Below are 12933 nucleotides of genomic sequence, written 5' to 3' on the forward strand. Positions count from 1 at the left end.
TTTTTCATGCAATGATGACATAAATTACATTATCAAATTCCCTAGCCCAATCATAAAAACAATCATAATATTTTCACACTTACTCAGAAATCTATCAGTGAGCTACTACAAAACTGGTTATGAAGATTATATGTCTTCTGAAATTACAATGATACTGTCTTCAGATTAAATAAATATACATTTGTGTTTCCAGCCGGAGGAATAACTGGAAGGCAGAAAAGATGTCCAAATCTCAGCAGTGATGTCCAGAGCAGAAACGTGAATATACTATTAAAAAATGGCAGAAATGAGAAAACATATTTGGTTTCTGTCAATAAACCAGAGAATGCACATATATGTCTGGTGTAGTGCCTGTCTCTGAAGGACACACATGCATCACAAAATGTCTGAAAGTCACATTTGGGGAATTTTTCTTATTCATTCTTCTCAGGCAAAGAGAATGAAAGAGAATTGTATTTTATATTATGTTCTCTCCCACCATAGTTTTCTAGGGAAAAAAGTGTTTAATCCCTAAGGAATTGTTCAATCATTTGTTCAATTATGGTAACAATGAAACTGATACTGCCCTGGAGAACCTGTATGAGATGACTGTGAAAATATAAGATGAGGCCATCTTGCATAGCCAGCTCTTTTCAGTAAGAAAAAGGTTCTCTTTTTTCAGGTAAGAAATGTATCAGCAACAGGAGACAGAGTCTACCTTATCTAGTCATCAGAATACTTTTCCACAAACACTCAGGTTTTTGAAAAGACATGTTTCTCTTTTCTCCAAGCTTAATTTTGACAATATTGTAAAGATTTCTAAAGTGACCTGAGGATTAATAAAGTTGTTCCTGTGTCTTTAGCAATATTGTGTTTTGCCAGCAAATGAGTTATTTTCAATAAATATGCCATTCAACTTAAAAAAAACCCATGAAGCTAATGTTAGTCTGATCCTTTCAGTTGAATTTTGTTTATTTTTCTGAGCCCAAAAGAAATAAAAAAGCACCAACAGTGTGTGGGTTTTGGAAAGAAAAATCTGGGCAGCACTGATAACATTGAGACAATCAGTAAAGCCAAAATTCACTCTGTTGCAAAGAGAGGCAAGGTATTAAATAAGTACAAATTGAAAACATATGACAATCAAAAACTGTGCAAGAAATGAAAAGTGTTGCGAATCCACAGGTATCAATGTCCCTTTTAACATGTTAATATTTCACTTTTAGTGAATGAAAATTATCTGTTTATTTAACCACAATGCATTCTTCAGAAAAGGTGGTGCAGAGAAAGAGACGTTTTTGTGTTTATTGTTATTGAGCTAGGTATAAGCTCCAAAGAGAGCTACCAGATAGCGGTGGGTTTTCTTGGTTATTGGGATTTTCTTTTTTAATAGTCCTAAAGAGATTAAATATGAGAACATAAAAGAGGCCACTGAATAAAAGCAAAGAGGAAGTGGGACAGTGGATCCAAGGAGCAGAGAGACTGAAAGTCATTCGGGGTGGGAGTTCTGCCAGATGCAATTAGATAATGTCTTATTCCTCTGTGGGATGTTATTTTGTGATAAATACTTCAGGGTACTGCTATTTTTCATAATTTACTATATGGCTTATAATTAAAGCTAGGTTACAACTTTATCATTAGACTGTAGAAATAAAGGCATGGCTGCTTTCTTTAATAGCAACAAATGATGTTTTAAGTAACTTTAGAAAGAGTGGATGGTGAAAGAAGGAAGAATTGGATGGTGAGCTTTGAGACTACTCAAGAGCTGCCCCAAACATATTCAGGGCACAGCTATGATACAGGTGAGTATCATTCTAAGGCACAGTTAATGTGGTAAAAATCTTTCATAACTATTTCACAAGTGGTTGGAGAAACTAAGTGTCTTGCACTAAATACTTGTGCTAAAGTATTTTCTGCAGTTAAGAGAAAGAAACAAGATAGCACCAACTTTGATACTTCTATTCATTACATGTATTATCTGTATGAGCCCACGATATTTCTGATCCAGTGTCTTTTTTATAATGAGTGTCTTTTCTGTAATCAATTTTACAAATAAGCATTAAACAAAAGTGTATTATCTGCATGAGCCCATGATACTTCAGATACAATGTCTTTTTTAGGGATGTCTTTTTTTGTATATAATGAACGTCTTTTGAATAATTGATTTTCACAAATAAGCATTTTAAGTAAAAGTGCTAGAATATAAATATTTACTACTCTATATTATTTCTATAAATCAGTTTCTGACTTATTTTGCTAGGAAGAAACCATCCCTTTTTGCACTTAGTGGGTATGTAGTCTGCAATATTGAATGAAAGCACTGGTATGCAGTATTTTATGGTGGAAACTATCAATAATAATGTACCCAATATATTTTATTGAATGAAAGACTGCATAAATCAGTTATACAAGGGATTGTACAATGCTTTTAGTGAACTTACAGAGAGTCATAAAACCTATAAATCAATGTATTTTTTATCAGTTCAGTGTCAGTAGGTTTAATTAATTCAATTTGCCTGAATAAAATTAATGATGCGTTTTTAATATTTGGATTTAAAACAAATATTCAGAAGTGCATATTTTATTTTTATAATGTTAAAAGATAACAGTTAGTTAGTAGTTAGTTAGTTAGTTAGTTAGTTAGTTAGTTAGTTAGTTAGTTAGTTGATACTGTGCATCCACAATGCACCAAGCTAGTTTGATTCAAAGCTGAAGTCTCTGGAGTTGAATTGTGAGAGTAAGAAAAGATTAAGAAACTAGAGAAGGATTAAGGCACTGAAGAAGGATTTCCACATCCTGGGTAGACTTTTCAGGTCATTTCCAGTGACAACTTGAGGAACACAATTTTTAATTGTGATGGGTGACTTTGGCTGGATGCCATGCACCCACCATACTGCTCTATCACTCCTGTTCTCAGGAGGACAAGGGATGGGGGGAGAAACTAAGAGGGAAGAAAGCTTGTGGGATAACATAAAGGCAATTTAATAACGGTCATGGAGAAGCAAAGGAAAATAAGAGATTTATTCTCTACTTCCCATCAGCAAGTTATGTCTACCTCTTTCCCAGGGAGTAGGACTTTAGCACTCATAGTGATCTGAAATACAAACGTTGTAATGACAATTACCCCTCTCTTCTCCCCACCCTCACTCTTTATTTTATTTGCAAACCATATTAATTTGGTTTGGAATATCCTTTTGGTCAGTTTGTGTCTGCTGTCCTGGCTCTGTCCCCAGCCCTCTGTTGAGTGGGGAATACTGAGGGACAATGCTGATGCTGTGCCAGCCCTGCTCAGCAGGACCCAAAGCACAGGTGAGTTATCAACGCCTTGCAGAGCAGAGCTCCGTGAGGGCTGCTGTGGGGAAATGAGCTCCAGCTCAGCCAGAGCCAGCACATTCACAAATCTGCTGCTCTTCAGCTCAGACCAGCCGTTTGGAGATGGAAAGCAATGCTGTGGTGGGATCATTGGGAAAGAGCCTCTAGACAGGCAGAGATGCTCTAATTTATGCTCCATCAAAGGACACAACTCCCTGGCTGGAGTATTTCAAGTGAAAGAATCCAGTAGCTTTGAACAAACTTCCAGCTGGGTACAGCTGTCAGTAATTATTAATCTCATGCAGATATGAAGCACCATGGAATCAGTAACCCATATTTCTATCTCTGAGAGGTAGAAGTTGTTCTGACTCTAGAATGAATTGCTGTGATCTTAACTTCTCCTGTACTGATTTGTCCTGTTCCCCTTGATAAAATGCAACATACAGTGCAAGAAGGCAGAACGCTATCATTTCTGTGTGGAGTAGTACTTTCAAATCCCATGTAAGGGTTTCAATACCATACTGTTCAGGTGAAAATTGCAAAATATTTATCTTCACTAATAGTTTGACACAATTGCCAAAGTTAGCACTTGGTATATGGCATTGATGACAAAAAAAATTAAGGCAGTTTAGTCTACGGATTTCAAGAAAGACAGTTCAAAAATATGGGAGAATAACATGCTTTCTCTGAGCATCACTGAAAAGAAAAGCTATTTTAGTACTTAAACCAGCTACCTATGAGCTTCACAGGATATAAAAACATTTGACAGCAAACGTAGTATTTCTTCACACGTGTCTCCGAGCAAAATTTGAAAATGAAATTTTCCAAGAAAGTGCTTCTAATGCAAGGATAGTGGGATCTGCCTTTTGGTTTTTTGAAAACCATAAGCAAGTGATGGCATATGTTGTGAGACTGATACGCAGAAATCCTCATTCTGATAAAGGTAGAAGTTTCCTAGTTCCAGACTCACAGTCACTAAGCAGGTGGTTTTCCTTGCATGTGTGTTTTGCTAAAATGGAGGCATAAGAGTTTTTAATTTGACTTGGCTTGATGGAATCTTTATGCTTTGATAAAACCTTTATGCTTTGATAGAACCTTTATGCTCCTTACAGAGAATCTGGAGAAAAGCCAGTATGAGAGATAAAGAAGAATTTTTTACATCACTTACTAACATATTTATGTTAGGCACAGTGTAAACATATAAACTGAAAGTATTCAATACATTTTTTATTGAACTGCCTGCAAGAAATCATCATTGAAACAGTACTGAATTTTTAAAATGAGATGTTGTCTAGTCACTGCCATGTGTTGAAGGTCATCAGTGTTGTCTGCTCCTTGGTGCACCTTGGAGATATCACAAGAGCTGAAGACCTTAGAGATTTGGGGTGCTTCCACTTGAAATTCTATCCAGCCGATGACTGATTACTGGTTATTTCAATAGTGAGAACAACATACTTACAACTTAATAAATATTTATGAGTAAAGATAATAATTTAACAATGGTTAGTTTAACATTCAGCTAGTGACTAACATATGCCACATGTGCTTCATTATCACAATTGCTAGGAAAGATACTTTTCATGAAATAAATATATCAATTTTATAAAAGTAATTCCATGCTATATTCACGGTATCTCAGATATTTTCATTTGTTTGTATTATTTTGCACTGAATAAAACAATTCCATCTGTTCACGTTGTGTTTCCTAGGAACTCATTCCCAGCCATTTGTCAGCTGTTTGCTGGGTTTTAGAGAATGATGCTTGTCATAAATCCAGTAAAAGTTAATGGGCTCTGACGTCCTGGATCAGCCTGTAGGTCTCTGTGCCCTGTCTCTGCTTTAACACCGTGTGCTGTGATGAGCATGCAGACCCTCCTGCCTCCAACACTCTTTAAGAAGCTTTTGCAGTAATGGTTTATGGGAACAAAGTCAGACATTGCAGGTTTAAAGAGGGAGCTGCACACACCCCTTGAGGGCTCTGTGTGAAACCACTGTTGGGGCTAAAACAGAGCTAAATCACACGGCTCCTCCTCCTCAAAATATTCTGGATGTTAGGGCCACAGTATGTATAAACCTGATAACACATGACAGGAGCCTTGCTACCGGCATAGACTTAGAAGGAATTTAACCCAGGTTATCTTTCTAATATCCAAGCATTTCAGGAACAGGATACTGGGTAAGAACTGTGCTACTCTCTCTCGTAGTAATGTGAAATCAATACTTTTGTTCTCAGTCATAATCTTGAATGTAAGTCTAATGGGAACACTGTATAGCCTCAGTCCTCCAGACACTCAAAGTAAGTACTGCTTTTCTGTTCTTGCCTTTCAGAACCTGCTTGATAGATACCAGTTGCAAAGACACTGGTGGCACAGTCTTGCTGAGTTACATGGTATTTATAAAAAACTTGTAATTGTAGCAGTTTAAAAGCTTTGACTGTTACTATAAGCACCACTTCTGGATTAAATTTGGTACGACTTTTTCAAAATAAATATTTTCAGCAGGCCCTGCAGTTAAGTGCATCATTATGATTAATTTATGCAGAATGAAGCAGCCTTTTAATTGGTAATGATTAGCGAACTTTCTAAATCTGGAAAACTTCAGTAGGCTTAAGCTTTCAATATATAGCACTGTCTATTTTTACACCACAGGCTTCCATTTAACAGAAGAGGAAACATCTCATTGTGAAACTGCTGATGCTGCAAGCTCAAAAAAAAAAACCAAAAAAAACCAAAAAACCAACCCCAAAAAAACAAAACAAAAAAAAAAGCCCAAAAAAACCCCCCCCCAAAAACTAGGTTTTACTTCATCTACAGTGCAGCAGAAGTGTCAGCCCATATTAGTTTTTATGTGACCAGAAAGCAAAACCTAAGAATTTTTATCACAGCATTATCTAAAAAAGAACAAAAAGACCTCTTGCTACAATCTTGACCCAAGCTTACCTTGAGATCAGTGATTAAACAGAGTAGAAATGGGGGTGAGTAGAAGTAAGTTTAGCTTTACCTTTTTTTTTTTCCCCCTACCATCTAATTATGACCACTGCCTGTTTTGTAATTAAATTTGATTAAACACTTCTTGTGTAAGGTCCCCCTTAATTTGACTAGTTTCTCAGCCCAAGTTTTGGAAATTTGGAAGGTAAATACATAATTATTTAATGCATAATACAAATTATGTGGCACCACTATGGACTCAGCTGGAGCTCTTGTCTAGGCCAAGTGTAAATGCACTGTAATGCTCAGGGATAAACTGGTGTGACACCAGTGTAAAAGGCAGGAGAATTAGAGCTTTTTGGTAAAGCGCTCTCATATTCTCACCACAGTCTTGTCTCCTCATACCTGTTCTGCACCATCTCTTTTTCTGAGCACACTTGGGTCAGCTTGGAAGCAAAGCTGTCACCTGAAGTTTACATGCATATGAGAGAGCAAAATAACACCCTTCTAAAATGCTGTGAGACTTCAAAGCCACGGTCCCCTGTGCTGTATTTTGTGAGCTACAGCACCTTTATGTGTTGTGACAGGAACTCAAAAACTGTTTTCTTATCTACTGCTCAAAACCAATTGGTGCTGTTGCAGCTACTTTACAGGCTTCTCATGGCAGCAGGGAAGCTGCATGGGGAGGTTGGTGTCACAGCCCCTTCACAAGGCGGTTGTCAAAGTGTCTGAAGTACCTGTTCCGGTCCTTGAAGGAGGTTATTCTTGGTTTAATACAACTTCACTTTCACACACAATGTTAACCTCATGATCATCCATAAATGTAGTTCACTGTGCCCAATATATACATAATTTTCTTCTTTTTAGTCTGTGAGAAGAGAACAAACTTATATCCCATACAAAATACCATCCAAGTCCACCCAAGTCCATTTAGGAGAAGATGCTGTGAGTACTAATTCAGCTTTGTATTGTTCCTAGATCCTGTAATACAAGCAAGCACAAAGTCAGAAAAATGAACACACATCTAAGTTACTTCTATGCTTTCTTCCCTTTAGTGCCTAGGATAAGAAAAAACCAGGAACCTGTGAGATGTTTCAGGAGCTGACCGCTTACAACTGGAGCATAAATGTCTCCAGAATAGCTGCTTAAGAAACCACATTGCTGAATTGTGATTTGCACATGACTTACTATAATTAGAAGGGGAAGCTGCTAGGGGGAAAAGAAGACTGTAGAAGTAGCAAGCAATAAGGAGAATCTTTCCACTTAACTTTGTTTAGTGCAAAAGATGCAAAATGGCAACAACATTCAAACTCTATTTGTGCAGATGGCACAATCAAGGATACTTTATCTCTCACAGGCTAACTCCTTTAGTCTGTTTTGAATAGATGCTACACGGGAACATTTATGTTTGTCTTTCTCTAACAATGTTTTTTCTCACAAGGTCAGATTTACCAGCAGGACACCAATATCCACAAAAGTGCACTAACGAGGCAAACAGGGACATGGTGTCATTGAGTTCCTCCCCTGTTGTTTCAAATGGCAATTTCATGTGGGTGAATACAATGTGAATTGACAATTACATCCTGAAGTGCTGTATTCTGAAGTGAAAATGAGGCAGACCTTATTCAGTCTATCTGTGTGAAATGACTCCTGCTTATGCAAGTGCAGGTGCAAAAGGAGCTATCTGATCAAAGTGGTCCTGCTGTGTAAAATACCTGCAAGTAAAAGGAGAGATGACAGGATTGCATTTTTACCAATTATTAAGCATTAATAGAAAGTCTACTTGATCAGAAGTGGGACTATTTCATTAAACATGATTACTACAGTTTATAGTATTTTCAGTTCCTTTCTTCAGGGTGATGTCTCTGACTGCTCCATGAGAGTTACCTTCTTCCCAGTCAATTCTCTTGTCCAGCCTTGACCCAGAGAGAGCCTTTGGCATTTCGTGATATTGTGGCTTGTGGGAGCAGAAACTGCAGGACAAGATCTTCCCAGTGGCCTCAAGCCAAAGTGTTAGTTGTTGGCTAATGTTTAGGATGGAATGCTGACAGCCATGGGTGAAAGAAACCTGACATTTTGCATTTCTGTAAGCCTGAAATCTGAACAAAAAACTGCACTGAAAAATCCACATCCTTGCCTAAAGTTTTTGATTCTTCAAAGAATCAAATGCCTTTGCAAGATTGCAGTAAAATTTCATTTAAATATTCTTGTTCTCATATCACATTCATTTATGTCACAGTTGTATAAATAAGGAAATCTTTCTAGGGGAAAAATCCCGCAACCTAATCATAACGTCAGATTTTTAGGCAAGGCAGGGAGTCAACATTTGCCATAGATCGGATCATCCATTGAAGTCGATAGTCATAGAAGGAAAAATTAAGGGCAAGCTTTGACCCATAAGTAAAACAGCTTTTCTTCTAGCAAGTCAGTTAATGTACAGTCAGTTAATGTCAAAATACACCCTTCACTCTGCTTAATACTTTGCATAATTTCTCAGACTAGAAAAGGCACCAGGCTCTGCTACACAACATTTTGACCATGCAAACTTTAATTGTTGATATAATGATGCAGCTTGATACTTTCATTAAGCTTTTGGTGCCTGACTGTAGTAACCTCACTTTCCACATTGAAGTTTATGGTCTGCTCCACATTTTCCAGTCAAAAAATTCTCATTACTTACATAGCTAGCATACAGGTGATTCCAGTCTTAGGCCTTTGTCATTAGAATGAGAGCCACCACTGTTTTAACACACTGAAAATAATGATGACAAGGCAGGTGTGGTAAAGCATGAGTCTGCCTGGACGGAGTGGTGAACTCCATTTCCCATTCTCAGCCAGTGAGGCGCTCCTGCCTTTGGGCTTGAAGGATCTGAATTACCCTGAGGCTGCTTTCTGGGCACAGGTCATTTGTGAATACAGAAAATTGCACTGGCAATCTGTCAGTGCTGCACATGGTTGTAGGCCCTTTTTAAGAGAAAATGTTTGCTAGCTGAGAACGACAAGAAATTTTGTGGGAGGAGGACATCTAGTGATCTGATATGTATTTACATGAGCTGCATCCTTGCACAGCTCAGTCAGCCAGCTAACCAGCTGCAGGATTTCTTGAAGAATAGAGAAGAAGGGGACAGGTATGCTTTGCTATAAATCTTGGGGTTTTGCTGAGATGACACCCAAAACAACAGCAGCCTTTTAACAGCCTAATTTTCAAATCAAGGCTCTTGAAATTAAATGTTGCATGGAAGTAGTGATTATGGCTACCCTTCTCATCTACAGCCATGCCATCTCCCAGCCTGTATTTTGCTGACATTAATGACTAACACATTTCTAGCAGAATGGCCATTAAGATCCTGATGTATTTATTCCTAAAGCTTCCCATTGGACTACAAATCTCGTCAGCATAACAGCATCTCTGAAACACACTGACAGCTCTTTTATAAAGATTTAATTAAAAATTATTCTGAAAGCGTGGTTTATTACATCCCAGAATGATGAAAATCAGTTATTCAGGACTGTAACTGCAATGGGAGAATATCTCCGTAGTTCATGCTATTAGCCCCTGACAGATTGGATTTCTTCTTCCAGATTTCAACTTTGAAAAACCCTGCTAATAACATGCAGATTTTGTGTTGTTTTTGTACCAAACTAGTAACTGCTGGGGTTTCAGCTCTGTGTGTGTGTATGTTGCAGGCAAACAACATAAGTGATTCTCAATATCACAGAGAATATGCAGAAGGGTTAGGAAAATCTCTTCAAAACATGTTAAGAAATGACATCCCTGACTGATGACTGAAACCCACCCATTCCTATCAGAACAAAACCTAAACACGGAATCATTTTTTTAAAAAATAACTTATACTCGTAAATCCATGACAGTATGAAAATTCTAAATCTGCTTTGAATTTGAGAGGGATCAGTCCTGCCCTGCATAGTCTTATACTTGTTATGCTGTATGATGCTTGTAGGCAGCATCCTCCCAGCTTCCTAATACAAATATTCCTCTGAATATCTGATTTTTCTGGGAAGGTAACAGCAGGTGATAGATGATAGCATTAATACTGGTGTGCAAGTCATATAACCATTTTATATGGAGACACAATTACCTAATCTTTTTCTCATTTTAGCCAATATAGCCCATGGAAGTTGGCAGCAACAAGAATTTTTTAAGGAACAATAATCCTGGGTGTCTTATCATAACTTTTTCTTAATTCCTTTGGCTGTTGAACAAGGAATTCAAATTTCCCTATACATGAACAATTTCTCTCAGGGTTAGCAAGGTTTCTTTGTCATGCAGAACATTTTCATTCCAAAGTTTGATAAACAAAATTGGCATTGACCTTGCTGTGGTTATTATTCTGGTTTTTAATATTTTCAAAATAATTGATACTTTGTTTACTTAAATAAAGAAAAATCCTTCTCAGAAGAAAAATATATAAAAATATGTTGCTTCCTCCTATTTCCTGATTCTGAAAATTGCCAGGGGCCAAGCTCTGGACATAATAAAATTGAAGACCCGTGAGGGTGACCTAAAGAATCACAATGGTGAAGAATTGTGATGTAGTGGTTTAGGTAATTTTGTAGCAGCTGCTTGACACTAGAAAAATGAGAAATGAGCTTTCTGTTGCTAAATATAATGAATTCCTTTTCTGTCCTGTCATAAATTGCCAAACTTCGTAAATGAAAACAAAGATGTGGTGCATGCAGATATAAAGGTTAATATGAAAATACATATTTTAAATGGAGAAATGCTGCATATTGCCAGAGGAGGATTTTCTTGCATCACATATTGCATAATTCTTCTAAATAAGGTATTTTAAAATTAGCAGATTGATGTAACACAACTTCCGTATCTTCAGAGCAATTTTCTATTATTTGCAAAACTGGCTACATATTCAAGAGCATAAATACAGCTGAGTGACTTAATTTCTGGGTAATTTTTAAGCCTCACTTCTTTTTACTGCAGTCTATGGGAATGCAGTAGAACAAGGCAGCCACTTTTAGTTAGAATTAAATTTAAATACCTTTCTGAATCAGACCATGAAGCACCTGATCATTTAGTAATAACATGACTTACTCTTTTAGTTGTATTTGCAATTGTATGAATTTCAGTGTGGCTCAGCTTGATTTTGAAGGCAGCAATAGGTGTCATTTATTGGTTTATGCCATATGTGAATAAATGTACCATCAATAAGCGGTGGTCAGGTTTCTCTTGGTGATCACTCTAAAATGCTCATAATTACTATTTAATACACTTATGACAATATTAAAACTGGAAATTTGCCACCATGGGCAAATTTCAATGTATCTCCAGCCTCTAGGCTAGGCTTTTACTAGTCAGACTGTTCTGGGTGTACAGTGGCAGTCACTAGAGTCCCCCAGGACTCAGTATTCTCGTATTCCATAGAGCTCTTTCAGCCCAGCAGATGTCCCAAAGGACCGTATGAGTTCATGCTCAGGAAGAGTTTCCCTGCAAGTCAAAAACCTTTCTGGCACAAGACTCAAGCTACATTTCTCAACTCTAGTGATAACAAACTGTACTTAAACTTTCCAGAATGTGTAAGTAATATTTATACATTTAGCAAAGGCAAGACTTCAGCAGCTACAAAAATTGTATGTCATTTTCTTTTTTGGTCTTTGCAGGCAAGTGAAAGACAATGGATTTCTTCTCTACAAAACTGGAGGGATGCTGGAAGTCATCAAGCAAGTCACAGAAGCGAACACAGTTGCACAGGTCAAGAAAGGGAGATGTCCCAGTAAATGCTGCTTGAGTCAGTCACCAATAACTTCACTGAAATGAGCAGGATTCAAAAGGAGTGCAACCAGGATCTGCTAATAATAAAGAATGTGTTCTTGGGGTGAGAGGCCTCCTAGTACGCCCTGAGGAACTCTGCTGAAGAAAGAGCAGCATGACTTCAATATCTTTGGAAGCCACACAACTGAATTTAATTTGTCAAATGAATCTGGTAAAAAAATCTGTACTCTAAACAAATCACATAAAATGTTTTTAAGAGGGCCTCTGCAATGGGCCTGGGAGCAGCCAGGGCAAGTTATTATTCAGGCTCCTCCTGCTGCTGTTGTTTCTCCATGCTCCTTTGTGGGTGTGCAATGGAGCTTTTACCACCTTATGTAATAGGCAGTGCATTTATATTTTGATCATTTTTAAAGCGGCTTATGAATATGAACTCTCATTAAAGTTTTCCCCCAGAAGTATCAAATTAGATGTTTTCAAAATTTCCTTCACGAAAAAAATATGCTACATTGAAGTTAAATTAAGGTTTATTTTGAATTTGTCAAAATTCACAAAAGACTTCTTTAGGTAATATTTAGTTAAAATATTCCACATTTACTATATAAATACCTTGCATTGAAGCTTAACAGATATGCAAGTCTGAAAAAATGCAGTCATAGCCATTCACCCCATGTCACTTTTATTTGGTTTAGTTTTTGGGGTTTTTTTGGGTTTGTTTTTGATTTTGTTTTTGGGTTTGGCTTGTTTTTGTTTTGGTTTTAGGGTTTGTTTTTGTTTTTGCTTTTGTTTTTGTTTTTTTAAAGCAAGTAGACCAAGTGTAGGAGCTGTTTACAGAACACTGCCTTCAATATTTGTGGGTGAAGACCTTAAAGTGTTCCCTGAGCATGACCCATCTTGGATGCATAGTTGTGACAATGAGGATCTCTGCTGGGAAACACTCCTGGAAGAGCAGTCCAGATTCCATCACATGGA

The sequence above is a fragment of the Pyrgilauda ruficollis genome, unplaced genomic scaffold, assembly GCF_017590135.1.
Source record: "Pyrgilauda ruficollis isolate IOZ18807 unplaced genomic scaffold, ASM1759013v1 scaffold68, whole genome shotgun sequence".
NCBI classification, from domain to species: domain Eukaryota; kingdom Metazoa; phylum Chordata; class Aves; order Passeriformes; family Passeridae; genus Pyrgilauda; species Pyrgilauda ruficollis.